At 42.0% G+C, this 27,356-nt stretch overlaps 1 pseudogene; it reads right to left on the bottom strand.

Moving 5' to 3' along the window:
• The window catches only part of LOC146796541 (actin, cytoplasmic 1-like), a 39,552-nt pseudogene extending 12,522 nt beyond the window's left edge, over positions 1–27,030 (bottom strand).
• Positions 27,031–27,356: the final 326 nt, after the last annotated feature.

The raw sequence follows: 27,356 nt of genomic DNA, 5'->3' as shown, positions 1-27,356 counted from the left end.
CCCAGAAGTCCAGCCGGGTCCATGATGTAAGGGGCCTGGATGTGTGAGGACACCAAGTAATTATCATACAGATTCCCCAGGGTTCCAAGCTAGCTTTCTTTTTCTATTTGTTAGGAACAGTAGCTCCTTGATTTATCAATTATGGTTTAGCCGCATGGGTACGGGACCTTTTATTAGTACCCTGGCCCCCCTTGTGCATATAACTATGTCCTATCTAGTCAGTAATGTGGTGATTGGAATTTGATTAGGATGAAAAAGTTTAAATTAAATATTATCTCTGAATTGCCCTTCTAAGAAACAAGTTATTTATAGAAAAAGGATACCCGTTATTTATTGATAATCTTAGGTAATCTTAGATCCTGTAGCTAGATGTTTTGAACCAAGTGAAAGAGGAGTGATACAGTAAACTGATAAACATTCTAGCCTTTTACAATCCATACGATGGACAGAACACTGACAGGGAGCCTCTGATACATGAAAATGTCTTAAGATGTAAAGTGAGTTCAGGTAAAAAGAGTGTGAGCTTCAATGGGAAGATGTAGTTGACTCATATTTTGAAAGTAGTTGGATGAGTGATTGCACCACTTGTATGAAATTATCTTTTTCTGTAAATGCAGCACACACCTTGTTCTTCCTCATGAACTAATTATTGAGGTCTGCCAGCCTTTAAACAAAACTTAACCAAAAACTCCAGGTTCTCTGGCATTGTAATCTACATGTTGTAAAGGTGTCTCATATGTTGCTTGACTTTTAACTGATACACAATATCCGGCTTAGAGAGTGGCCAACAGTGTTCAGAAGTATGTGAATTTTGTAATTAACAGGTAGATCATAATATTTGGTGGTTGGGGCTATCATCATCATTTAAATTGTTCTATTTGGCAATTATTATTTCAAACCCAAGTCACTGGAGCTTTTATGGTAAGTAATTACAAACACGATAAATACAAAATTATTAATGTTGTTTGATGAAGCAACACATGACAAAGCCAGAGACTGGAATAAGAATGCAAATAGAGTCAAATGCCTAGACGAAATTCCACCCAGTAGTATTCTGTGTGCGCTCCTTCAAGAAGGACGCCTAGGATTGTATTGGTATGGTCCTTATATTATGACCAATATGGCTCTGTAGTGCCGGATTCTTCTACTCTCTCATTTTGCTGCCATTTCTTTCTTTCTTGTCTACAGACCGCAGACTACTTCTCTATTACTATTTTGAGGATTGCTTAGGGCTGTAGATATTTGTTTAGCATTGAATAAGGATTATAGGTTTATAAAACTGTCACAAAAATATTATTGTGGTCGGTAGCGCGAGCAGTGCTGAAAATAAGCACAACCGGCACCTTGCGTTGCGCAAAAACGCGCGGCCATTCGAGTTGGTTTTTCTCCACTCAAATAGAAAATCTACTTGAGTGGCAGCAAATCTACTCAAATGGCAGTCCTCTGACCGTGAATGCCCACAACCACCTAGGTTAGAAAATCGTGTTAGGAGACGCCACATCTCATTCTTGCTCGCCAGCTCCAATATTTTGAGCCTCACAGGGAACAAAATCAGCCACGCGCCGATTGGCGGAATATGGCTAGAGTAACGCGAAGAGGAAAAAATTCCGCAGGCGAAAAATAATTTTTCAACTACCCCTAAACAATATAAGACACAGATCCTATACTGAGTCATGGAAAGAGGGCTTGAGATCCTATGGAATTTGAAAGCATACAGTTCGACTAAATAATTATGGCTTTTTATCATTCTCTTGGTATGTCTTTTGCAGTACATGAAACTCTATGTAGCGACTGAAACCATTGTCATATAAGGACTTTGGGGAAAAACTGAAAATACAGATGTCATAAGGAATCTACAGGCAATTGGAGAACTTCTCTCGTCTTTGTAGACTCACTAGGAGATTTTGCCGGAATAAGTCATGTTTCTTTCAGAAATAATGTGTAAAAAAATAGCACACCTCTTTTAACTATTGTTAGAAATGAGGGGGCTCTGGTTGGCGTAGGTAAGTACCAGCGACAAGCAGGGACCCTTTACTTCTAGTCAGGGCGAAGGATGACTCTTTAGAATAACCCCTGCTCACCCTCTAGGTGCGTAGCGCGAGCAATCAAGGCTAAATTTCAGGGCGTACACGGTTAAGCATTTGTAATCATACACACAGCAAATACATTGCATGCACCACAAACGGACACCAGGCTGGTTTTTATATAAGAATAAGGCTTTTATATATATATCTTTTATGCAGACTTATTATAAGACCCAGTAACGTTTGAAAGGGTGGGCCACGATAACTAATACTGCGGAAGTTCTTTAGTGCGGGGCAACAAGGTGAACTGTGGGTCTTGGCGCGCTTCGCACTGGTGATGTGACCTGGTGGAACGTGTAGGACGACAGGGAAAACAAAACGTTGCGGACCCTGGATCCGATGCGAGCTCGCGGTTGAGTTTGTGTGTCACAGTACCTTGTTTCTTGGTAAAGGCGGGTGCGGGGCGTCCAGTGGCTCTTCAGAAGGGCGAGGCGGCGTCCTGGGCTCCCGAGCTTTACGGGGAGATCTGGTCCTTCGGGCTTACAGGGGGAAGTGGTGTGTCCAGGTGGGCAGGTGAGCAGAGCGGGGCAGCCAGGTACGTTTTCCACATCCGGGCCGTCCAATGCTTTTGGAGTGCTCACAGCGCAGATTCCGGCGGGAGGGGTGAAGGCGCACAGCGGGCCTCCAGCAGGCGAGGTGACGGGGGCAGCCCAGCACGGCGTAGAGACAGTGGCTCGGGTCGAGCGAGGCTCTTCTCAAGGCATGGGCGGCCAAGCAGCCCGGTCACGGCCCAAGGAGGGGCTGAAGAGCACCAGAGTCACGGCTCCGGCGAGGGAAGGAACACCACAGTCCAGCAGTAGGCGGGCGAAGGTCAGGATGAGCCCAATGGTCCTGGGGCTCAGTTCAGGGGGCAATCTCGCTTCCAGGCCCTCGGAGATTGTTTTGAAAGCACAAGGTTTTTGAAATAAAAATGGAGCAAGTCTTAGTAAAGGGTTCTTCTTCTCTCCTTTGGCAGCAAGGTCCCCACTGCAGGCCAGTCCCCCAGGATAGGGACAGTCTTCCTCCGTACAGCTTTCCTGGTGCCTCCTCCTCAGGCAGAGATTCTTCTTGGTTCAAAGCAGATCTAGTTTCTTAGGAGCAGGGCTCCTACATTTATACTACATTTCTTTTGTTCCCCAGGCCAGGGGGGCCCTTGCCTAGTTCAGTCCAGTTCTGGAGCACTTTGTTGACGCGATGCAGGCGTCTTCTTTCAGGGTGCAGGGCAGAGTCATCCGACGCTCCACAGGGGGCGGAGCCGGCATTGTGGTGGCAGAGCACAGTCCTATTCAGAGTCAAGGTGTACTCCTCCCACCCATCCTGGTGTAATCTCTCTATTCACCACCTGGCAGCCAGCCTGTCTCCTGGAATTCCCCAGCCCTGCCCCTCACTGAAACCAGACAGCACATACACACTCAAGCAGAGGCAGACTGAAATAGTTAGGCAAGTAAATACTAACTTTCTAAAAGTAGCATTTACAAATGCAAGATATTAAAATAAACTTTACTGAAAGAAGTATTTTATTATTCTGAGTTCAGGCATACTAAACTCGACTTTCTACCATGCTCACTGAGTCTGTTGGGATTATAGAGTGTAATAATTCCAGCAGCCCATTCTGGCCTATGAGAGCAGGTAGCCTTACAATAGTGAAAAACGAAAATGGGTGTAATTCACTATTAGGACATGCCACACACATCAGGGCTTGTCCTACCTTATGCTTACAATGCACCCTGCCCTTGGGCCTACCATAGGGGTGAATAATATGAAGTTAAGGGAAGGTTTAGGGACTGGCAAGTGTGTGCACTTGCCCAGTCAGCATGTCAGTACCAGACTGCACGCAGGTTCTGCAATGGCAGACCCTAGACACCTTTTACCAGGCCGCTTCTGTGGGTGGCACAACCAGTGCTGCGATCTCACCAGCGGCATTTGCATTTACACGCCCTGGCACTCCTGGTGCACTTTACTGGGGTCTGATAGTAAACCAAATAAGCCAATCATGGAATCCAACCAACATAGCAATTTACAATGGGGAGAGCATATGCACTTTAGCACTGATCAGCAGTGGTAAAGTGCCCAGAGTCATAAAACAGCCAACAACAGGTCAGAAAAAATGCAGGAGGAAGGCAAAAAGTTTAGGGATGACCCTGCAAAAAGGGCCAAGTCCAACAACTATCTTAATCAGGAACATGTTAGTTGTGGAAATGGAACAGACGGCCATTGCATTAGGTGAGTTGCCTGAGCTTAGGGCTACAACAGAGTACAGATTTTCAATACCTTTAGGGTTCTCTTGGGTCTAATATGCATTTGCTTTACAATCAATTCTGGTTTAGGACAACCGTGTTTTAGAGACAAACATCTACAAGGGAAATATAATTAACTCTTTGTATCCCAAATAATCTATTCTCGGAAGGCAGACTTTATTTCCTCCTTGGATTCCTACAAAAACCTATAGGGAATGGCCATATGACAGTTTTTGCTTAAATTAACAAATATATATCTTATCTCTTTTGCCTCCTTTGCAGTACAACAAGTAGTAAAGGTGGACCTATGTATGTATTCAGCCAATTAACCCACATTGTCGCCTGATGCAAGTGAACATGGAGGAAACTTTTAAAAATCCTGGCATTGAGCCCCTCTTCTTTTGTGACATCCATCTGCAGATATAAGTGCGAACATAGCAAAACTATAACTATTCAAATTTTTCACAACCCTGAAAAATGTATTGATGGATATCCAATGTCTCTCGTCCTACTGATTGGTTGCTCAGGATTAATACAGAAAATGCGAATTTTAACTTTTTTTGCCGGTTTTTAACATTTCTCTTTTGCCTCACTCAGAAAGGAGGACTGTGTTATTTGGGAAGGAGAGCATAGTTATCAGTCTCCTATGGTCTTCTCAGTGAGGACACACTACACATACATACACCTAGACATTATGGCCTCCACTCATTGAAGTTTATATGGTCACAGCACTCTTTCTGCAATGCCATACCACCTATTAAATTTAGCAGTGGGTGTTGCAACAGATTAGCTGGCCTGAACGATGCAGTGAAAATGTACTTTCTGTATTTTTGTATAACATTTCCATAAAACTTATGTTTGTTAAGCATCTTTCATACCGAGAGATGGTAGAAGAAAAGGAGCCCATATTTTGAGTACAAAGGATCCTCTGAGAATAAGGATAAAGAGATGCTAGGTGTGCTTCAGGGTCCTCTGATCTACCTGTAAATGCTATGCTATGGGATTTGTAGAGCGCATGGCGACCCAAAGGCATCCCAGCACTAGTAAGGAGAGGATGCACAACAAGACAGATATCAGCAGTCGTCTGAGAGGGCTTTAGGAATATGCAGCTCAGTGTCTAAAGTCTTGATGGCCAAGGGGAGAGAGTTCCAGAGCTTAGTTACATTAAAGCTAACATAGCTTCCTCCTTTTCTGGCTCATTTAACTGCAGGGACGGTGGCCAAATGCAGGTTGGAGGAACGGTGTTCACTTTGGGAACATACGGGGTAATAAGCTGTTGAAGAAAGGGAGGACATTTCCCATGAAGGACTCTATGGGCAATGCACAGGGACTTATATTTAATTCTTTGAGCATTGGGGAGCCAGTGAAGAGAGCATAGGATGTGCCTTCTCTTAGTATTGTTTAGCTCTGATTGAACTCACCCCGTCACCCTACCATTATTATGTCCTACAGTTTAAAATCCACTGATGCACACAAACTACCGAAACTGATAACATTTGTTTCACTTTCTGCTCTCGGAGAGTTTGATCCTTCACAAAATAAACGAATTGAAATTAATTTGCTTATTTCAGATGTTTTACATGTTTTCAAGATGTCTCTTATAAAGACCCCAGCTCACTTTCATATAGAGCCACAGCAGTTTGAGTATAGTTTGTGTTAGTATTCAAATAAAGGTAACAAATACAATTGGATTCATCATGTAGTAATTGGAGTGCTTTGGCTCCATCCCTTGTGGACTCAAATAGTCCGAACAACCTGTAAGCAGAAGCAATTCTAAATGTAGAATATTAGGAGTATCCCTTTATTAGGTGGGTAGCTGTTTCAGTCGCATACAAGAAAAACAGAGAAGAGCCCTTCATCAGGCGTTGTAAATCTAGGCATGTGCAAGGTGCAGATTACACCACACCTCTGTGGTAGGAGAGGTGAGATTGTGTTATGGAAGGTGCAGATATTTGTAATTTAGTTGGTGGAGTGTTGGTGGAAAGTAGGATTTTAGAGCCATGGGTTTGTGAAGGTGTGAATGGTCACTTATAAGAATGGAAAGCTGGTTCTTTGCTAGGCTCCTTGTAGAACGTACTCCCAAAGGCATGTTTACACTTGACTCCCTACAGCCTATTCCTTCATTATCATCATCAGACATACGTTATGTGGGAATGAGATCAGGAAGATTTGTAACACTGGTGCCTATCATGGAACGTCTGCATCGCCAGGGGTTAAAATAGATGCAACTATTTCCACATCTTTTATCTGAGGCAGTGGGAAGCAGCAACACAGAGTTTGGCAGGCAGTGTGCAGCAAACACGGGAATAAGGTAGAAAAAGGGTGACAAAGGAAATTTAGGATAGTGGCATTAGACAGGACTTCAGACAGAGTACCAGAAAGCAACAAAGTAGATGTAACCGATAAGTAAGGGGGAACAAAAACCTGGGCATGGTGGTTTTTAGACACAAAGCAGGTAAATCAATACCAAACATTCAATAGAGTAGCATTGTTTTTAAACCCACACTCAAACTAACATGGTGTATACTTAATTTATGTTTTCACTTTTTTTGATTAAGAATGTATACTTTTTTTTTTAGAAAATGACAGTACTATATATCCAAATATTTTATAAATAGCTTTGAACAACACACAGAATGTTATTTTCGTTTTGTTTAAATTAATACAAACATTTTTCTAGGCACTCTGGAAAACAATGTCCAAAAGCTCACAGTTGTCATATTTTTCTTCTATGTTACTTTCAATAATGTTTATGTAGTATCTCTATTCATATAAACAACATTATTAAAACCATCCATCAAGTTAATAATCAAATGGTTTAGAAAACAACTAGTCATATACTCAAATTATCTGAACCATCCATCATTATGGTAATATGAGAAGACTGGCGGCTTGTTGACATACGCGCGTTTCGGCATAGGCCTTCGTCAGGACTCCGTCACAGTTGTTACTGAATGCAAAATAGACAACAATATAATTTGGAATTAATTTGCCTGCTAAATGGATTTATTGTTCTACAATAACAAAGTCTACATTTAATATTAAAATGGTACACATCCTTGGTGTGTCACGTTGACTCGGTGCCACTTCTAGATACGAATAGTGCTCAAGAGATCAGAAAGCGAGGGCCACTCAGGTGACCCAAGAAAAGTAAGTGGGCATTGGGATGCAGGAAATTCAACACAGTGTACATTACTGTTGATGTGTTTCAGAAACTAAAGGAGGAGAGGAAATTGAGTGCAAGCTCAGTAGCATCTTCACCACTCCGCCAACTGATTGCGCATATCAGCCTAACAAAATAAAGACAATTAAATCTGCACCTTCATGACCTAAGGTTAGTAGAGTAGAATAATTATGACTCTTTAGAATCAAAGCCTTCGGTTCATAGCCCAATGATTAAAAGCAACCCTTCCTTTCATCATTTTCCAGCTTGGCTTTCTATTCGGATTCGGACGTTTGGCCTTAGTCTGTGTACCGACCCCACTGATACTGGAGAGGTAAATTGTGTACCTCGATATATTTAGACCCATGATTGTATTTCCTTATGCTTAGAATTAGCAAGAGCTTGCTCCCATATACATTAAAATCAATTCTCTTTGCAGCATTTTTTAGAGTGTTTGCTGCCTCTAACACATGTGCACTAAGTATGGCTAACCTGAGTTGGAGCGATAACTTCAACCACTCTGAGATACGCAAATCATTTAACTCTTTATACTCTGGCCCAATTGTTACGTTTTTTACACCATTTATTAAGATATGGCATCATAGCATTTTTTAGATTAATTAAAAATAAGGGAGTATAGATAAATCCTGTTATCATTTATCTTATAGTCTTTTTTATTCCGACTAGTGGCCCCATCACTGTTGCGCACACAGACATTCTGCCAAGATAGGAATCAATTTGAAATAGAGCTACCCACCTCTGATGATCAAATCGAAGCCGAAAATGTATTAAAAATAGCATTAATCTTAGTTAATAACTAGCTACTGATATAATTAGAATAGATAATGTGATTCAATACAGTTTCATGTGTTTTAAACAGTAACAACAAGTCAGGTACCGAAAGAACAGCTACCCATTAGAAGACCAGGGTTGTGCAATCCCTGCACATGTGTTAAAGGTACACGCAGCTAGACTGCCATCATTCAGCTCATTATCTATCAAGGGACTGTGTAGTTATTTTACAGCGTTCCTTTCTTTCCTTTTCTTTAAGCTGATTCTCTTTGGACATTGGTCTCGTGTTGAATGAAAATAGGATCCTCTCTACTAGATTCAGCACAAATGATATATTGGGCTTCTTTGGTTCTATTCTTGGGTCACCTGAGTGGTCCTCACTTTCTGATCTATTGAGCACTATTCGTATCTAGAAGTGGCACCGAGTCAACGTGACGCACCAAGGATGTGTACCATTTTAATATTAAATGTAGACCTTGATATTGTAGAACAGTAAATCCATTGAGCAGGCAAATTAATTCCAAATTATATTTTTGTCTATTTCATTCAGTAACAACTGTGACGGAGTCCTGACGAAGGCCTATGCCGAAACGCGCGTAGTATGTCAACAAGCCGCCAGTCTCCTCATATTACCATAATGATGGATGGTTCATATAATTTGAGTATATGACTAGTTGTTTTCTAAACTGCCAATCATTTGATTATTAACTTGATGGACGGTTTTAATAATGTTTCTTATATGATTAGAGATACTACATAAACGTTATTGAAAGTAACATAGAAGACAAATATGACAACTGGGAGCTTTTGGACATTGTTTTCCAGAGTGCCTAGAAAAATGTTTGTATTAATTTAAACAAAACGACAATAACATTCTGTGTGTTGTTCAAAACTATTTGGATATATATTTGGATGTATATTTTAGTAATTTTCAAAAAAAAAAAGTATACATTATTAATAAAAAAAGTGAAAAAATAAATGAAGTATACATCATGTGAATTTAGTTTGTGTGTGGGTTTAAAAACAATGCTACTCTATTGAATGTTTGGTATTGATTTACCTGCCTTGTGTCTAAAAACCACCGTGCCCAGGTGTTTGTTCCCCCTTAGTTGTAATTCCCTGTCAGGGCTAACTTATCCTAGATTCAGGGGCCCCGTCTCTTTTCAAAATTATTGTCTTGCAGCCTGTCTGCAAGGGGTTACTCAGTACACCATACACATTTTTATTTAAATAAGGTCCTTGGTGCCCTTGGGTTGACTTGGTTTTCACTTATACTCACATTTTGTTTATAGGCGTTCAATAGAAGGTTCTTCACGGGAGAGGGTGTGTATTAACCACTGTATTTTAAGGTGGCAAAACTAAACGGCCGTTACAGGTGATTGATCTAAATGATGGCAAACCTACAGACATTTGGGTTTACAGATGAGCAATTTGCGAATATGGTGGGAAGTACAGCTAATTTTGGCCACCAAATGACAAATAGTACAAACAAAAGTGAAGACACAGCAGCACTGCTAGCTCTTAGAAAAAAGATAAAAAGGATAGAGCTCCACGGACAATATATGTTGGAATACCTCAAAGCAGGTGTAATTCCCCAAGGCTTAAGAGTGAAGAATATTCCCGGACTGTTTGTCCAAATTAAACATTTTCTGGAAAGATGGTCAATGATAGCCAACAGATGTTCCCATGATTTCATGATGCTAATTGTTGAAACGGCTTTAGATTTAGAAAATAAAATTAAAGCTGTAGGTACAGTGGAGGAAGCTAAAATAAAAAGCTAGAAGAGAAAGAAAGAGATCTACATTCATATACTGAAAATTTAACAAAACGGAAAGTAGGTAAACTAAAAAAAGATATCCGTTTTTTTCAGTAAAGAGAACACCTACCCGTACCTATCAGAAAAGTATCATAATCAATCTAAGGGAACATACAATGACCAAACCATGAACAAACCTTATGGCCGTAAGGTTACTACCTTGTCGGACACCGCCGATTCGGATAATGAAGGTCCGACTAGTCACTATGAATCCCGAGGTAACGGATTTAATGCGAGGAGACAACGGTTCACGCAGCCTTTTTTAGGGAGGCGCTTCACGAGGCGAACCAACTGGAGGCCTCAATACCAACCGCGGTTCCAGGGAAATCCACAGATGCAGTACCTAGTAACCCGGAACGCCCAATATTGGAGGGAATAGAAACTATCCCTATCTTTAACTTAAGTGATTCCCCTCTCTCAGAATCAACTTATGCATTATTGACAAAAGGATTGACGTTTGCTCCTCATTCGGGCCTAAACAGATTTGAATTATTAAGAGATCTGATGGCCTTTTTCAGAAAAATTCGATTATGCATATTTTTTGAGAATCAAGATCAACAACCAGAACATGTGAACCTGTCAGGAATTGCTCCAAAATCCATTTTTACTCCCACGTTAGACCAGCTGCCTACAGAAGTGGCTGTATTTAAACAGGTGGTCTATAATAAGATCATTAACATCACTAGACATGTACAAAAGACCCCCTTCAATCCCAGTAGAGAAGAATAGAAAGCACTAGAAGATCTAAAACAGACCCCAACTATCACCATTAAAGCGTGTGATAATGGAGGAGGGATCGTGTTGTTTGACACCCATACCTGTGTATCCAAAATGGAGACAATGTTGGGAGATAATCGCTTTTACTGTAACATAACAAGAGACCCCACAACAAACACTGCCAAAAAAATACATAGGTTGACCAACAGAGCACTTTGTGACGGTGACATCCGTGATAAAGAATGGGTATTTCTAGATGTGAACAACCCAAGATGGCCAGCATTTATGGCATCCCAAAAATACATAAAGATGAGGTTAATCCACCTTTGAGACCCATTGTAACAACTATTGGTTCCATTATGGAACCTCTCTCAAAATATGTTGATGCCATCCTATGTCCACATGTGTCCCGCACACCAGCGTATGTTAAAGATACAAGGCATATCATAAACTTGATTGAGGAACTGCCTTTCTGAACCACCACGCAGCACATGGTCACGTTGGATATAGAAGCTCTATACAGTAACATTCCTATTGATGGAGCGATTGAAGCAGTAAACTGGTTCATCAGTGCCTACAAGATCAAATGTTCAATCATATTTGTATTGGAGTGTTTGAAAATTGTGTTGGAAGACAATGTGTTTGAATTCAATACCCAACTATATAAACAGACACAGGGTGTAGGTATGGGGGCATCTTGTGCCCCAACAGTGGCGAATATATACATGTCGCTATTTGAGAAAAAATTCATCTATAATGAAATAGCACCCTTTTCCGAGTCTGTAACAAAATGGTCTAGATTTATAGATTATATTTTTTTCATCTGGATAGACACGTTGGAGAAACATGGAGAATTTTTAGACTCGCTAAATTTGTGTGATGAGAATATTCATTTCACAAATAATGTTAGCAATAGTCAAGTGGAATATCTGGATGTCGTCAACAAACATAACTCAGGCTCCCTAGCAGTGGATTTGTACACCAAACCCACTGCAAGGAACACGCTGTTACACTATGACAGCTTCCATCCGTCTGTACAAAAGGACAGCATACCCTTTAGGGAGTTTTTACGCTTGAGACGTAATTGTACAAATATTAAAGATTTTGACATCAAATCAACTGTCATGAAAAATAAGTTCCCAGTCAGAGGCTATCCCAAGAGATTGGTCCGAGTTTCCTATAAAAGAGACAGTTTTTATGATAGGTAACATTTGCTTCATAATACTCGGGCCAAAACCGATCCTTCCATTGTTTTCGTCACACGGCACTCTATGATCAATGAGAGGATCCGACAAGCGGTATGCTCAAGCTGGAATATACTTAAGATCAACAAGTCCAGTGTGCAACCACCAGTGCCCAGACCACTTTTGCCTACAGACGAAATAAAAATCTAAAAGACCACGTAGTTAGTTCCAGGATGAAACATAAAACTGTGTTCCTACAAAGGAGCATTGATGGACCTAACCCAGTGGTAGGCAACTACAAATATAACACCTGTAAATCATATTCCTCAGCCATTGAATCTTCGACCTTTCAATCTAATGGCCATTTGATATCACCAACCAGTTTTACTAATTGTAAAACATCAGATGTGGTTTTCCTACTTATTTGTCCATGTAATTTGGGATATGTAGGTGAAACCAGCAGGGCAGTGAGCACACGGCTGACAGAACACAGATCGGCTATTAGAAAACGCAAAATAGCAGCTCCCATCGTTCAGCATTACATTGACCAAGAACATGCCCCAGAAGAAATACAATGATATGTCCTTGAGAAAATTCACAGTAAGCCCGGCAGGGAGGTTTTCTGGATTTTTCCCCCTGGAAACAGCAACAAGGGGGTTGAATCTAGAAATACCTTGGGATCAAGCCATCAAGTATAATTACTGAAGGATATTCAGTTAAAAGATTTGTCTAACTATACACCTGTACCTAAATAGTTAGACCTATCAGGATGCAATTTGTGGTCAGATTAACTGTAAACCTTAGTACATGATGCATCTGGGGCCAAGCTCCCTTGACAACTATACACACACGTAAGTCATAATAGGTGTGCGACACAACTACATATGATTTGCCTCAGAATGATGTCATATTGACTACACTAATACGGAGATATAACCAATATGATTGAAATTTGTGGCCATCATAAATGCAGACTAAATTGCCATGCTGTCCACACCCAAATAACAGTGGCAAGCTTACGAGACTTGCAAGATAAAATGCACTCCAAATATAAGAATTAGCAGGGACTAGGTCCCCTCCATAAATGTCAAGCTTCCGTGACTTGCAGGATAAAATGTATCCCAAATATAAGAATTAGCAGAGAATAGGTCCCCCCCGTAAATGTCTATATTTTGCTGTCAAACTCTGCTTGCACAGCCATCATTTCTGATTCGAGTCGACATTCGGATATCTTGTTTACATCCATTTGAAGGGATGCCAGGATGGCGCTCATGAAAATAGTCCACTGCAGCGGCATGAGCCAACCCGGACACAAACGAACGCCATGGCGTTGGTGGAAACCGACAGCATTTAATGCGTCCAGGCAGACACATAGATCTTTCGGTGTCCTGCAAGATGTGAAGCACAGAGACCTACACGTACGGTAAGCGTGCCTCCAAATATGCGGGATGGTTTTAACCAACATAGAAGAATGCCGAAAACCGTGATGGGGATTGATGAGCTGGCCGGTTTTGGTAGCAGTTAACCACCACCATTTAACCATTAATTCCAGTAAGCAACGCAACCCGGTCGGACAGAGAGATGGTTTAGTAAAGTCAGCCAAACACATGAAAACGATTGTTTGATGTCTAATATCGCTTAAACATGTGTTACGAAAAGATTCCCATGTCAAGCCTTTAAATAAAATAGATAAAAAGTAATCTTATACATACATGCCGGCTGATACAATCAGTAGCCAGTTTTTAAAATGGTGTAGGTAGCATATAATGCAAAGTGCACTGAGTGATCTTGGTGTATAGTTTTCCTGAGATATTTTAAGGAGCCTAGCGTAGGGATTTAGCCTAATACAGATTAGGAAAGGTATTTTAAGTGAACCTTTCAAATATAATAGATGAAAAGAAACGAAAAGTAAGTGGGCTTTGGGATGCAGGTAATGCAACACAGTGATGTGTTTCAGAAACTAAAGGAGGAGAGGAAATTGAGTGCAAGCTCAGTAGCATCTCCACCACTCCGCCAACTGATTGCGCATATCAGCCTTACAAAAAAAGACAATTAAATCTGTACCTTCATGGCCTAAGGTTAGTAGAGTAGAATAATTATGACTCTTTCAAGTCAAAGCCTTCCGTTCGTAGCCAATTGATTAAAAGCAACCCTTCCTTTCATCATTTTCCAGGTTGGCTTTCTATTCGGATACACGGGTACCGAGTATCTCGGACGTTTGGCCTTAGTCTGTGGCCCGACCCCACTGAAACTGGATAGGTAAATTGTGTACCTCGATATATTTAGACCCATGATTGTAATTCCTTATGCTTTGAATTAGCAAGAGCTTGCTCCCATATACATTAAAATCAATTCTCTTTGCAGCATTTTTTAGAGTGTTTGCCCCCTCTAACACATGTGCACTACGTATGGCTAACCTGAGTTGAAGCGATAACTTCAGTCACTCTGAAATACGCAAATCGTTTAACTCTTTATACTCTGGCCCAATTGTTACGTTTTTTACACCATTTATTAAGATATGGCATCATAGCATTTTTTAGATTAATTAAAAATAAGGGAGTATAGATATCTCCTGTTATCATTTATCTTATAATCTTTTTTATTCCGACTAGTGGCCCCATCACTGTCCCGCACACAGACATTCTGCCAAGATAGGAATCAATTCGAAATAGAGCTATCCACCTCTGATGATCAAATCGAAGCCAAAAAGGTATTATAAATAGCATTAATGTTAGTTAATAACTAGCTACTAATATAAATAGAATAGATAATGTGATTCAATACAGTTTCATGTGTTTTAAACAGTAACAACAAGTCAGCTACCGAAAGAACAGGTACCCATTAGAAGACCAGGGTTGTGCAATCCCTGCACATGTGTTAAAGGTACGCGCAGCTAGACTGCCATCATTCAGCTCATTATTTATCAAGGGACTGTTAAGTTATTTTACAGCGTTCCTTTCTTTCCTTTTCTTTAAGCTGATTCTCTTTGGACATTGGTCTTGGTGTTGAATGAAAATAGGATCCTGTCTATTAAATTCAGCACAAATTATATATTGGGCTTCTTTGGTTCTATTCTTGGGTCACCTGAGTGGCCCTCACTTTCTGATCTCTTGAGCACTATTCGTATCTAGAAGTGGCACCGAGTCAACGTGACACACCAAGGATGTGTACCATTTTAATATTAAATGTAGACCTTGTTATTGTAGAACAATAAATCCATTTAGCAGGCAAATTAATTCCAAATTATATTGTTGTCTATTTTTCATTCAATAACAACTGTGACTGAGTCCTGACGAAGGCCTATGCCGAAACGCGCGTAGTATGTCAACAAGCCGCCAGTCTCCTCATATTACCATAATGATGGATGGTTCAGATAATTTGAGTATATCACTAGTTTTCTAAACTGCCAATCAATTGATTATTAACTTGATGGACGGTTTTAATAATGTTGCTTATATGATTAGAGATACTACATAAACGTTATTGAAAGTAACATAGAAGACAAATATGACAACTGTGAGCTTTTGAACATTGTTTTCCAGAGTGCAAAGAAAAATGTTTGTATTAATTTAAACAAAACGACAATAACATTCTGCGTGTTGTTTAAAACTATTTGTAAAATATTTGGATATATATTTTTTTAATTTTCGAAAAAAAAGTATACATTCTTTATCAAAAAAAGTGAAAAAATAAATGAAGTATTCACCATGTTAGTGTGTGTGTGGGTTTAAAAACAATGCTACTCTATTGAATGTTTGGTATTGATTTACCTGCGTTGTGTCTAAAAACCACTGTGCCCAGGTGTTTCTTCCCCCTTAATTGTAATTCCCTGTCAGGGCTAACTTATCCCAGATTCAGGGGCCCGTCTCTTTTCAAAATTAATGTAACCGATAAGTACAGGTTGTAAAAGGCCAGAAGATAGACGCTGGTAGGAAGATGTTTGAAGAGGCTCCCTGTGTAGCAGGTAGACAGAAAATAATGTAGTGCAGAATTCAGGCAAGCTGAACAAGGTAGATAGAAGCAAAAAGCAAAGGCTATAGCAGGCTCATCTTTAGAAGGTGATGCTTAAGATGGCCAGAAAGAGGTTTGCCAGCAAAGGTGTGAAGACTCAAACATATGAGAGGACAGAAGCACAGTGATCAGGTTGAGGATCATAGGCAGGACAACAGGCCAGGGCTTACCATGTATTATGTTCTTGTCACTCTTGTTGATGGTGGGAAATTGCATTTTCATGAACATGTTGTACGTTGGAGTCTGGTGCTGGAGCTGTGATCCCCCATTAGGCAGACAGGTGTATCAGTGGTGGGCACTGTGTTTCCATACTATATGCTTCATCTGTTCAACCATCCTAATTTCCCACCAATCCTCTGATAACACCCCTCAATCTTTCTGTCATGGCGAAGCCCAACTCTTTGCACTGTCACCACCACACTTTTCCTATCAGGTAGACGCATCTCCTGTAAACATTGCCCCAGAATCTTGCAGACAGACGCAAATATTCACTATTTAAGAATATTAATGAATTTCTCACAATGCAGAACAACAGTTCCATGATCAATCCTGCAGCCACATTATCACATAATAGCAAGATAATTGATATTGACTCACCGAGGAAGGATGGCTGGAAAAGCGCCTCTGGGGACCTTAACCTTTCATTGCCAATAGTGATCACCTGACCATCTGGCAACTCATAGCGTTTCTCTAGTGAGGACGAGGAGGCAGCAGTCATCATTTCCTGATCAAAGTCCAAAGCAACATAACAGAGCTTCTCTTTAATGTCACGCACAATTTCCCTATCACCTGTGGTAACAAAGCGGTAGCTCCTCTCGGTCAGGATCTTCTTGAGGTAGTCTGTCAGGTCACGACCAGCCAAGTCAAGACGCAGCATGGCATGAGGCAGGGCATAACCTTCATAGATGGGCACAGTGTGGGTGACACCATCACCGGAATCCATCACAATACCAGTGGTACGACCAGAGGCATACAGGGACAGGACAGCTTGAATGCTAACATACATAGCTGGTGTGTTGAAGGTCTCAAACATAACCTGAAAAAGAAAAGTTGTATAATGCAATAAGAGAACAAAGGCTGGTGCAAATGTTGATGTTGGTTGACAGATAATGGTTGTGTTATCCATCAGAAAACGCTGTAGTTTCGTTAACTATTTGAACTAATGTTAACACTGTTTATAGCATTTCCAGAAATATCATGTAGATAAATGCAAGATTTTAGCCAGTAGAGAAGTAAATAATATGGAGTCCTATTGCAATCAACCACATATGGTAGCCTTTGAGGCACTTAATGTGGATAGGAGGTCAGTGAGAAACATCTTAATTAATATGGGGAAAACATGATTTTCAAGGTCCCTCAGAATTCCAGAAATGTAGAAAATGCCATAGGAATACTCTTGTGACACAAAGCCTATCATTTTCACAATCTTTTATGATTGCACCAAAATGTTTTCTAGCTCAGTCTGAAAATTGCATTTTCTAGCCCAGACAGTAAGACACTAGATTATGAAAAAAAAACTATTTTAAGTGTAAATGAGAAATATATAGCAGTAAAGTTATCCTCTTTCCACATGTTGGAGAACGCTTTGGTTTTATTACAAATCTGATCTCTGAATGTTCATGCTTACAAACAATAATCACAAAGCAATAATGAGTATGGCTCTAATCAGTAAGGCTGAGCCCCTTAGCAGAAAAAACAACAACAATTGCCAATACTGATGATAAATTCCTATAAGATTTAAACACGGCGGAAAAACTCCAAGTCAATATACACCGTCACTATTCAATAGTATTTATTCATCGAACCGAATCATTTTTTCTTTTATAGACAACAACACTTTTTGTACAAAACACCACAAAAGACCGTGTAGAAAAAAAGAATTTAGAAAAAAAGTTGTGAACCAATCATACAATGACCTGCAACAATTTGGCTTGTCTTCCATTCACATTCATATCTCATCTACCATACAACATTCACCATTCACCAACAACTTGCATAATCCACACAGTCACATTCCACACCCTTGTTAAAGCAGAAGATAGTTTTTCTTCAAATTTATACAACAAAGGTCAAAGACCAAACAAAGCAAAAAGGTTCAGAATCCAACTTGGTTGTGCATACCATGAAAACAAATCTAATGAATCAATTAGATAGTATTTAAAAATGCACAATTTTACTAGCACTTTTTTTGAAAAAACTATATCTATATACAATTGTTTGGCAAGTAACAGGTGGTCTACGCGTTTGGAACCCTCATGTCTCTGAGGTTCTCATCAGGACCAAAACAACAATTTACAACGTGACAACTGAATGGCATTCAAAGTTTCAATCGAATGAAGACTTAGATAAGATCTTCTAATATCCTGGTGTGCGAAGTCAAGCTTCTTATATCCTTTAAGCTTATATATCAGTAGGGACCCGACTCTTTGGGATAGCGCGTTTTGAACAATGTCCGATCAACGTAGTTATCGGCTCGCGTTTAAGAATTATTTATTTTCCGGTGTCTTAGTTCAAACGTTCGTACTCTCGAACGCGCGCCACAGATCCCGGCTGCCATCCTAATCAGGGCTCGAGTCGGGGTACCACGCGGGTGGACGGCGTCCCCCCACTTATTTTACCAGGTTTTTCCGGGTGGACGCCGTCCCCCCTGCCCAAAAGCTGGACAGCATTGTGTGAGCAGAGAGCCCGGGTGGGAGGGAAGTTTCCCGTAAATTACCAAAGATATGCTAATATTTGTAATTGGAGACTTTAAGAGGCACCGGTGGTGTGTGCAGGCTGGAGTGATTGGGAGGCGGAGCGAGCAGGCGTTGGCGGTTAACGCTTGGAATGTGTGTCCTTCTGTATCTTGTGCACTTTTGAGCACTTCGTTGTGCAACTGGGGCACCCCCTCGGGGGAGTGGGGGGGAGGGGGGGTTGCAAAGGACATCGAGGAACAGACCAGGGGTAGCAGTGCTGTGAAATGCCCCGTCATCTAAAGGCATATGAATACTCATGAGATTCCTGTTGTGACGTCACTTCCGGTGACAGCGTCCCCCCACTTCTTTCATGAGATTCCTGTTGTGACGTCACTTCCGGTGACAGCGTCCCCCCACTTCTTTTCATGAGATTCCTGTTGTGACGTCACTTCCGGTGACAGCGTCCCCCCACTTCTTTTTTTAGGACTTGTGCCCTGATCCTAATTCTTAAACGCGAGCCGATACCCCTCATCCCCTGGGATGAGGGGTAGGGGGAAATAGGGGGCTGGGTAGGGAGTGAGCGGGAAAGGGAGGAAGGGGAGAGGGAAAATGAAGGGGAAAGGGATGTATGTGAAATAAGGGGGGTGCGGGGAGGGTCGGGGTAGGAGTGGAGCGAATGGGTAAGGGGTACATAGTAGAAAAGGACAGATTAGAGAAATGGAGAAGGAGGGGGAAGGGGAAGGGAGGCACAGGAGAGTATGTTAGTATATGTAGAATAGTAGCAGGGGAGGAAAGGGAGAAGGGAGGAGGAAAAGTGAAAGTGAAGAAGCGTTCTGGGCTGTATGGACAGGCTGTTATACACAGTAATGCCACCCGATTTAATCCATATGTTCGGAGGTGGGCTGGGGAGGGGGTGGGGAATCTGAGGCGCCTGGTGTGGGAAGCCTGTCATCATTCCCTTCTTGCAGAAAAGTTGCCCACGTTTGGAGGAACAGATTAGACTGGTCTTGCAGGTTGCAGATAATGCACTCATGCGAGGCTGTATGGACCATGGCCATCAGCCAGGCCTCCTGCAACGGGGGTACTGGTGATCTCCATTGGCGGAGGATGCATATCTTGGCTGTGGCTAGGGCGATATGGAGGAAGCTGCATTGCAGTCAGGAGAGTTCCGGTGAGTGCTGTGTATCATGAAGGAGAATGGCTGGGGGGATGAGTGGCAGGTGAAGAGGCATGAAGGTATTTAAGACTGATCCAACTTATAACCAGAAGGGTTGAATCGAGGGGCATTCCCATATGCTATCCGTTATGTTGCAGCAGGGGTTCGTGCATCTCCAGCAGTTTGTGAGCAGGGGAGACCAGCTCTATCCAGTTTCAATCGTGTAACGTCTTAAAAAGGCAGAATTTCAATCGAGCCTCCTTGGTGCCCCTATCCAGGGCTTCAAGTGCATCTGCCCACTTGTCTTCCTCGTACTTGACATGCAATCGGGCCTGCCATCTGGTGTATAGAGCTTGCGACAGGGGGCTGTGAAATGGGATGAAAATGTGCTGTATAGTCCTGACGTCACCCCTTTGTGCTTCCCCCATATGCGGAGACAGGACTCTACTGGGGAAGTCAGTAGGGACCCTGGATGAGGGCCAAGCAACCCCGCAGACAGTGCCGCAGTTGCGTGTAGCACCAGGTTAGCGCCACGGAGAGTCTAAATTAGTTTCTCAACTGTTCAAACGGTTGAGGTCACCATCTAGGAGAAGCTGGTCGAGAGTGTGGATACCTGCTTCTCTCCAGTGGGCCCAGGATAGTACCTGCCCCTCAATGCGCATGCTAGCATTCCCCCACAGGGAGGGCTTTTTCATGAAGCCGTGGGTCCGTGCCAAGTAAGCGATGTGCGCGCTTACCAGGCTCTATGTGTAGCGTGCAACACTGGGTGGGTCGTGTTGTGTGGTCATGTCCAGGCTCCATATAGAATAGAAAGGCCTGTGTCCGCTGAGCGTAGGTTCTGTTCTATGTGTACCCATTGCGGCAGATTCGAGGAGTCTGGCAGCATGTACACAAGTTGGGACAGTTGAAGGGCAAGGACGTTGTGTTCCAATGATGGGAGGCCCAGGCCTCCGCTGGAATGGTGAGCCATCAGTTTAGTTGCAGCTAGTCTGGGTTTTGACGAGCCCCACACGAAGGACCGGATATGTGAATCAATTAAACAAAATGTGGAAAGAGGCACCTGGTTGGGGAGCATTCCGAGTGTATATATAAAGCGTTGGAGAGTTACCATCTGTACTGCCTGCACTCTGCCCCACATTAAGAGTCCCAAAACAGACCTGTTCCATCTGAGCAATTAGTAGGTTCAGATTATCCGTGACCATTCCCGCCATGCCTCTGTTCACCAGTATCCCCAGATATTTGAGACGTGATGGTTGCCAGTGGAAAGGGTATCCATGTGTGGCCGATTTAGTGGTACCAGCTGATATGGGAAGTGCTTCGCTCTTATCCCAATTTATTTTATAGCCTTAGAATGTCAAAGTCTTTAATAGTGCCCAGCAAGGACAGTAGGGCTCGTTGTAGATCAGTTAGAGTGAGAAGGATGTCATCCACATAGAGATAGAGCTTGAAGTGGCCTGTTGGAAGTGGGACGCCCGCAATGCTTGCTGAGTTGCGAAAAGTGGAGGCTAAGAGTTCTGTGGCCAGAAGGAAGAGTAGTGGGGATAGGGAGTATCCCCGGCGCATTCTCCAATGAATCTGAAAAGGGTCGGACAGGAAGCCCCGCAGTTAACCTGGGCAGTGGGGCCATCAAACACCAGCCGTACTTTAGCAATGAATTGGGCTCCCAGGCCGAAGTGTTCCATCACCTCAAATAAGCCTTTTCTGCATCGAGGGAAAGGGCCAATACATCGGAATGGAGGTCTTTGGCTGACCAGAGAGTGTGTGCCAGGGTGCAGAGGTGGTTCCTAATAGACCGGCCTGGTACGAAACCAACTGGTACTAAACTTTCTTGCGTGTGATTGATCGGAGAGGGTAGACCTATACGCAGTCAGTTCTCCAAAACACTGGCCAGTATCTTAATGTCGCAGTTCAACAAGGAGCTGGGTCGGTAGTTGCCGCATAGTAAGGAGTCTTTCCCAGGTTTGGGCAGGACGTCATTCATCGCCTTAGTGTACTAGGGACCAAAGGAGGATGTCCGTTCCACCTCTTGGAATGCAGCCTTCAGGGTGTCAACCATCTCTTTCCCCGACCACCTATAAAATTCTGCCGAGAATCCATCTTCCCCTGGGGCTTTATGGTATGGTAGTTTGGATATTGCGAGCTTTATCTCCTCTTTGCTCCTGCCCTTGTCTGAGAGATGGGGAAGATTCACCTTGTTCAGAAAAGTAGTCATTCGGTCTCCTCCAGTCAGGTTTCCCGGAGTATAGAGGGATTTATAGAACAAGACAAATTAGTTCATGATGTCTTGGGGTCGGGTGAGGATTTAGCCCCCTGACGATTTTACAGCAGGGATAGCCATGGCTGCCTCCCTTTGACGGAGCTGCGCTGCTAGCAGTCATCCGGCTTTCTCTCCCTGCTTGTAGTGTTGCCCTTTCATCCGTTGCAAAGCATATTCGGCTTTAGAAGTAAAAAGGCTGTTTAGGGCCATCTGGGCTAGTTCCAAGGATCAGCGGTGCTGCAGGGTGGGGTGGGCGGAATAGAGGTAGGTATCGGATGAAACATCCCTTTCCAGGTCCTTCTGGCAGACCACTATCTGTTTGTTGGCCTCTGTATCGTACAACACGAGTTGGCCCCTAATGGTTGCCTTTGCGGCAGCCCAGAGTATTCTTCGTGAGGCCACTGAATTCTGTTTATCGGAGAGATACTCAGAGAGGTGGACATTTCGTTGGGATTTACCCTGAGGGCCATGGTTTACTTCCCGGTGAGGTCAGCCCCACCTCCGAGGATAGTTGGACCAGGGAGTGATAGGAGAGTGCCGCCTCTAGGATTTGAGTGTCCCGAACTATCACAACTGTTCTGTGGGAGAAGAGGAAGTAGTACAGCCTGGAGAACGTACCATGGGCCCGGAGCGGTGAAAATATACTCTATATCTGTCGGGTGGCTGAGACGCCAATGATCCACCAGTCCATTGTCCTACTGAACATCGTCCATCTGGGCCCTATCTGCAGCATTACCTCTGTCTAAGGGTCCCGTTCTATCCAGGACTGGGTCTCTCGTGAGGTTCCAGTCTCCACCAATGACATACTGCGAGGCGCCTATCTCTACCAGCAGGTGATTCAAGTGAAGGAGAAATGATCGCTGAGCCCCTGTCGGAACGTAGTTTGACCCCACAAGGAATTGTCTCCCAAGTGCAATTTGGCAAATATATATCTGCCATCTGGGTCGGACCATGTCTTCGTTATTGTGACCGGGAGAAGAATCGCTTCCCCACATTTGGGGGGGGGTCCCCCATCTGAGGTTTCTCCTGAGAGTCTAGGTGGTTTCTTGTAGCATAGCCACATCCACCTTTATAAACTGGAGATAAGAGAATATTTTTTCCCTTTTAATGTTATGTGTGAGACCTCACACTTGACGGGTTTATTGGAATATATGGACAGCACTTTTTGACTGTGAAAGAGGATTATATTAATACTTCTCCTATAGATATTGCTGCTTGCGCCCTGATGAAGTCTTGGGTTAATTCCTTAAGACGAAACACGTGTTGGCTCTGTGGCTATCTGTTGTTGAGATGAAGAACTGAAGCAAATATTTTACACATCTTGGAATAAAACATCAAAGAAGAACACTGGAAAAAACTACTGTGTGGACTTACTTTTGACATTACTATATGAGTGTGGCTCAGGACATTGATACTTTTCTTTGTACTATATGCGTGTAGACAAGTGTTTACACTCATTCAACAACGCGGGTGGTCGTTCATCAATGTCCTTGGAGCACCTTCATACAAGAGATAATACAATTGCTGCCTTTTTGAATATATAGTTACATCATATTGCGCAATCTATACCCCACTACCCCTTTATCTTTGCGTAAGACTGAAAGATGTTTGTGCCTTAGTAGAATAATCAAGCCCCAGACAACTAAGCTAATCAATTTTTTTCCTGGAAGCTTCTTATAGAAGTGCTCCTGAATTCTCAAACTACACATTTGATTTGGTGAACTTAAGTGCGGCCAGTGATTCTCTTTATTAAAGTAGATTTTCAAAGGAATGCAGACAATTGAATGAAAATATTATGAAAACTGAGTAAAAGTAACAAAATATACAGCTGTAATACACTTTCTTCGAAGGTTATGATTGCTCAAGGTGTGGTTATGGATTAACACACCATTGTCATCATTTCTCTGTTACATTTAGGGTTCATTGGTGCTTCCGTTAGCAGGACCGGGTGTTCCTCTGGGGCAACTCGGAGCTCGATGTAGAAGGTATGATGCCAGATCGTCGTCATATCGTCTCAGTTGCACACAATACCATGTTCAATAGGATATTTCAAAGAGAGGATGCCCCTCTATCTCTGGGCTTCATCACCAACGTAGCAGTCGTTCTGGTCTACACCAAACATCACAACCTAATAAGATGGGAAGAAGCAATATAATGAAAGCAATCATTTTATATGTATTCACAACTAATTTAAATATCTAACGTTTGATAAAAAGTGACAAATACAGCTGAAACCATTGAAAGGACATCCAGATACATAACCATAAACACATGGTTGTTCTTCACAGAGAGGTCCGAAGTAAGATGGCCACTTGGAAAACAGCTCAAGTAGTCCACTGTAAATATTTCAAGATGGAATACAAGTCCTGGTAATAGTCAAACATTTGGATTCTTCGACCCCATTTTCTCTCTTTCTCCCCTCTCCCCATCATTGGCTCTTTTTTTCTATATCTCTCTTGATCTCTTTTTCTGTACTACTCTTTTCATCTCTCTTTCCCTGTACATCTTAAATATTTAGGCTAGATGTCTCGATGTACTCCATTCCCACAGGCATGGGAATAAGGGCTTGACTACAAAGCGCCAGTTGCCTGCAGACAGACGAAAATCTAAAACTTTGGCCAGCAAATGACTATCTTCCATCCTCCCCCTGATCCCACTGCAGTTTCCTTTGCAGTCATTGTCAGTTTTTTAAATGTATTGTAGAAAGCGGATGCCTCCTTCAGGGAATCTAAGATGTTCACTTAAATAAATTAAAATTATATTTTCCATACCGTCTCTGCTTGGAGGGACTTCATGCTAACGAGCTACGTGCAGAAATATGTTGTGAAGGAGTTTCATTTATTAATGTATAACAAAAAAGTGTATGCCTCCTTTGTGGACTGCAAGATGTCCACTCAAATAAAATGAAATAATATTTTCAAATACCGACTCAGTTTTGAGGGACTGCTTTCCAACGAGCGTGCAGAATTATACTGTGAAGGAGTTTAATTTTTAACCCGCCCCATTTGGCTACAGCACAGCATTCTAAAACTATTGCAGCATTAACAGCTTTTTAATAGCTGAACTCTTATAGGTGAATTTTTAGCTGTTTCTAAACTTACACTTTTTCACTTTACTACAGGTTTTATTGAATTGCAGTGAATTGCCTGCACTATGTAATTTACTTAAAAGCTATTGTATACTGATTTGTATGCATTTGTCTTAAAGTGGCCTCCTTGTCTGTCTGAAAAAAGTGAAATTGATAGAACACTGTCTTTAACTGTAGCAAGGACTTCTTACATTTGGACATCCCAATATTACAGCCAGCTGAAGTTTCAAACCACGATGTTTCAGAATCTGCTCTTCAGTGCTAAAATCTTTTATGTGGGAAGTCCTTCTTCTATTAATATCCTCTCTTTTCAATGCGCTCTAAAAGGATATTTTTTATCTTTACTATATAACAACTATTGTCTTTGTTTTGTGATCACTAACTATGTTTCTTTTTTTTGTCTGATTACTTTTTTGTCCGACTAATTTGTACATTTAAACAATGTATCATTTCATTGGGGAATTTTCCTTTGGACTATGTATTTTTTATTATTCAACTCAAACTGGTTCTCAAACAGTGCTGAGTAGACATTAAAAATGGTGGTTGTCAAGGACAATCCAGGGTGCCACATTCAATATATAGGCAGGAATGTCAATAAGATGACTCCTATTCCATGCTTCAAACATAACTAGATGGAGCGACATTTATACCCAAGACATCACAACCGTCCCATTGTCAAGGCTCAAATGTTCCCACAAACTCCTAATCCCCAAAGCTACTTTATACTCCACAATTACAGAGTGTTGCAACCAAAGACAGAGACCAAAGTCAAACTTGAGTCTTCCAAACCTATACTGAAGAGTGACAGGAAGTAAAAACTTAAGCGCAAGTCATAAAAGGACCTTACAAAAGCAGTTCCATCGCCTCCTTACATACTTGAGGGGGGGACACCACCCACTCCAAGCTAGACAATCCATGCCGACAACCAACAGCCTCCCATCAGGTCTGCATAGTGGAGTGACCCTGTCAACCACCAAGGTTCATTAATTTGTGAACTTTTGCACTACTAATTTATGTTCTGTACTTGACTTAGTCTTTGCTATGCACCTTAACTTCATAAAGTGCCTGACCGATACCTGCCCACCCGAAGCAATAAATCTAGCTATTCTGTACAAATCTATCAGCACAAGCTAAAATAAAAAAAACTGAACGATAATCTAAGCACAGAACACCATGCTCTGGAACAGGTTCTATCCTAGCCTAAAATGAAATCCAACCTATTTATGCAAGCATTTGAAGGCAAATGACTATACAGGCGTACCGCTCCCTCCCCCTCAAGCAAAGGATGGGTTCTGTTGACCAAAACACTTCTGACTACAGGTTCATCTTAATACCTATCGTAACTCGTCACACACCTTCACAGTGAAAGGCCAAATCAGGTAAATATACAGATCCGACCCATAGGTGGCATAAGTCAAGATGGTGGGGAATGGATCCTTTCTGTGACGGGCATAACATTCACACCTGTATAAAAGCACAGGATAGGACAGTTTTTTTGTAAATAACAATAAGTAAAACTAAAAATTGATCCATAAGTACTGAGAAAACATGAAAGCAGTGTGTTGCCTTTTTTTATCAAAATGTTTGATTGGTACCAGAAATGCACTTCATTGGTATTTTCGTGCGAAAGGGACCTAAAGCGTACTTCTGTGGTTTTAAATAGTTTATAGAAATATCTCTCAACTAATATATGAAGAAAGGAAAACCAAATAAAGGAGCCAACCTTTTCCAAAGTAGGGGTCACTTACATGGTGTCTTGGGCGTCCCACAATGGATGGAAAGACAGCACGTGGAGCATCATCTCCAGCGAAGCCGGCCTTGCACGTATTGGATCCATTGTCGATTACCAGTGCAGCAGTATTGTCCTCCATGGTGAACTGTGGCAAGAGGAGTCATGACTATTGTTAGCATCAAGAACATCTGGAATACGGGGGGCTGGAGAGTCGAATGGCATTTACTCATTACACATTTTGCCACATATACATTTCTTGTGAATTGTTGCCACATTCTGTAGGCAGTACAGGAAGAGGTGCACAAAGCCCCCAACAGGATTCACTAAATATGTTCAATAATAAGAGAAAATATAATCCCTCATGGTATGTGTATATTCACACCAAATCCAGGTCAGACCTTTACTACACCAGCTATAATTACTTTTCTTATTTTCTCTGTTACTAGACCCAGCTTCATAGAGCAT

Source organism: Triturus cristatus, chromosome 10, assembly GCF_964204655.1.
Source record: "Triturus cristatus chromosome 10, aTriCri1.1, whole genome shotgun sequence".
In the NCBI taxonomy this organism is placed as follows: domain Eukaryota; kingdom Metazoa; phylum Chordata; class Amphibia; order Caudata; family Salamandridae; genus Triturus; species Triturus cristatus.
Note: the sequence above shows the minus strand (reverse complement) of the source record. Positions and strands in the feature narration are given on the sequence as shown.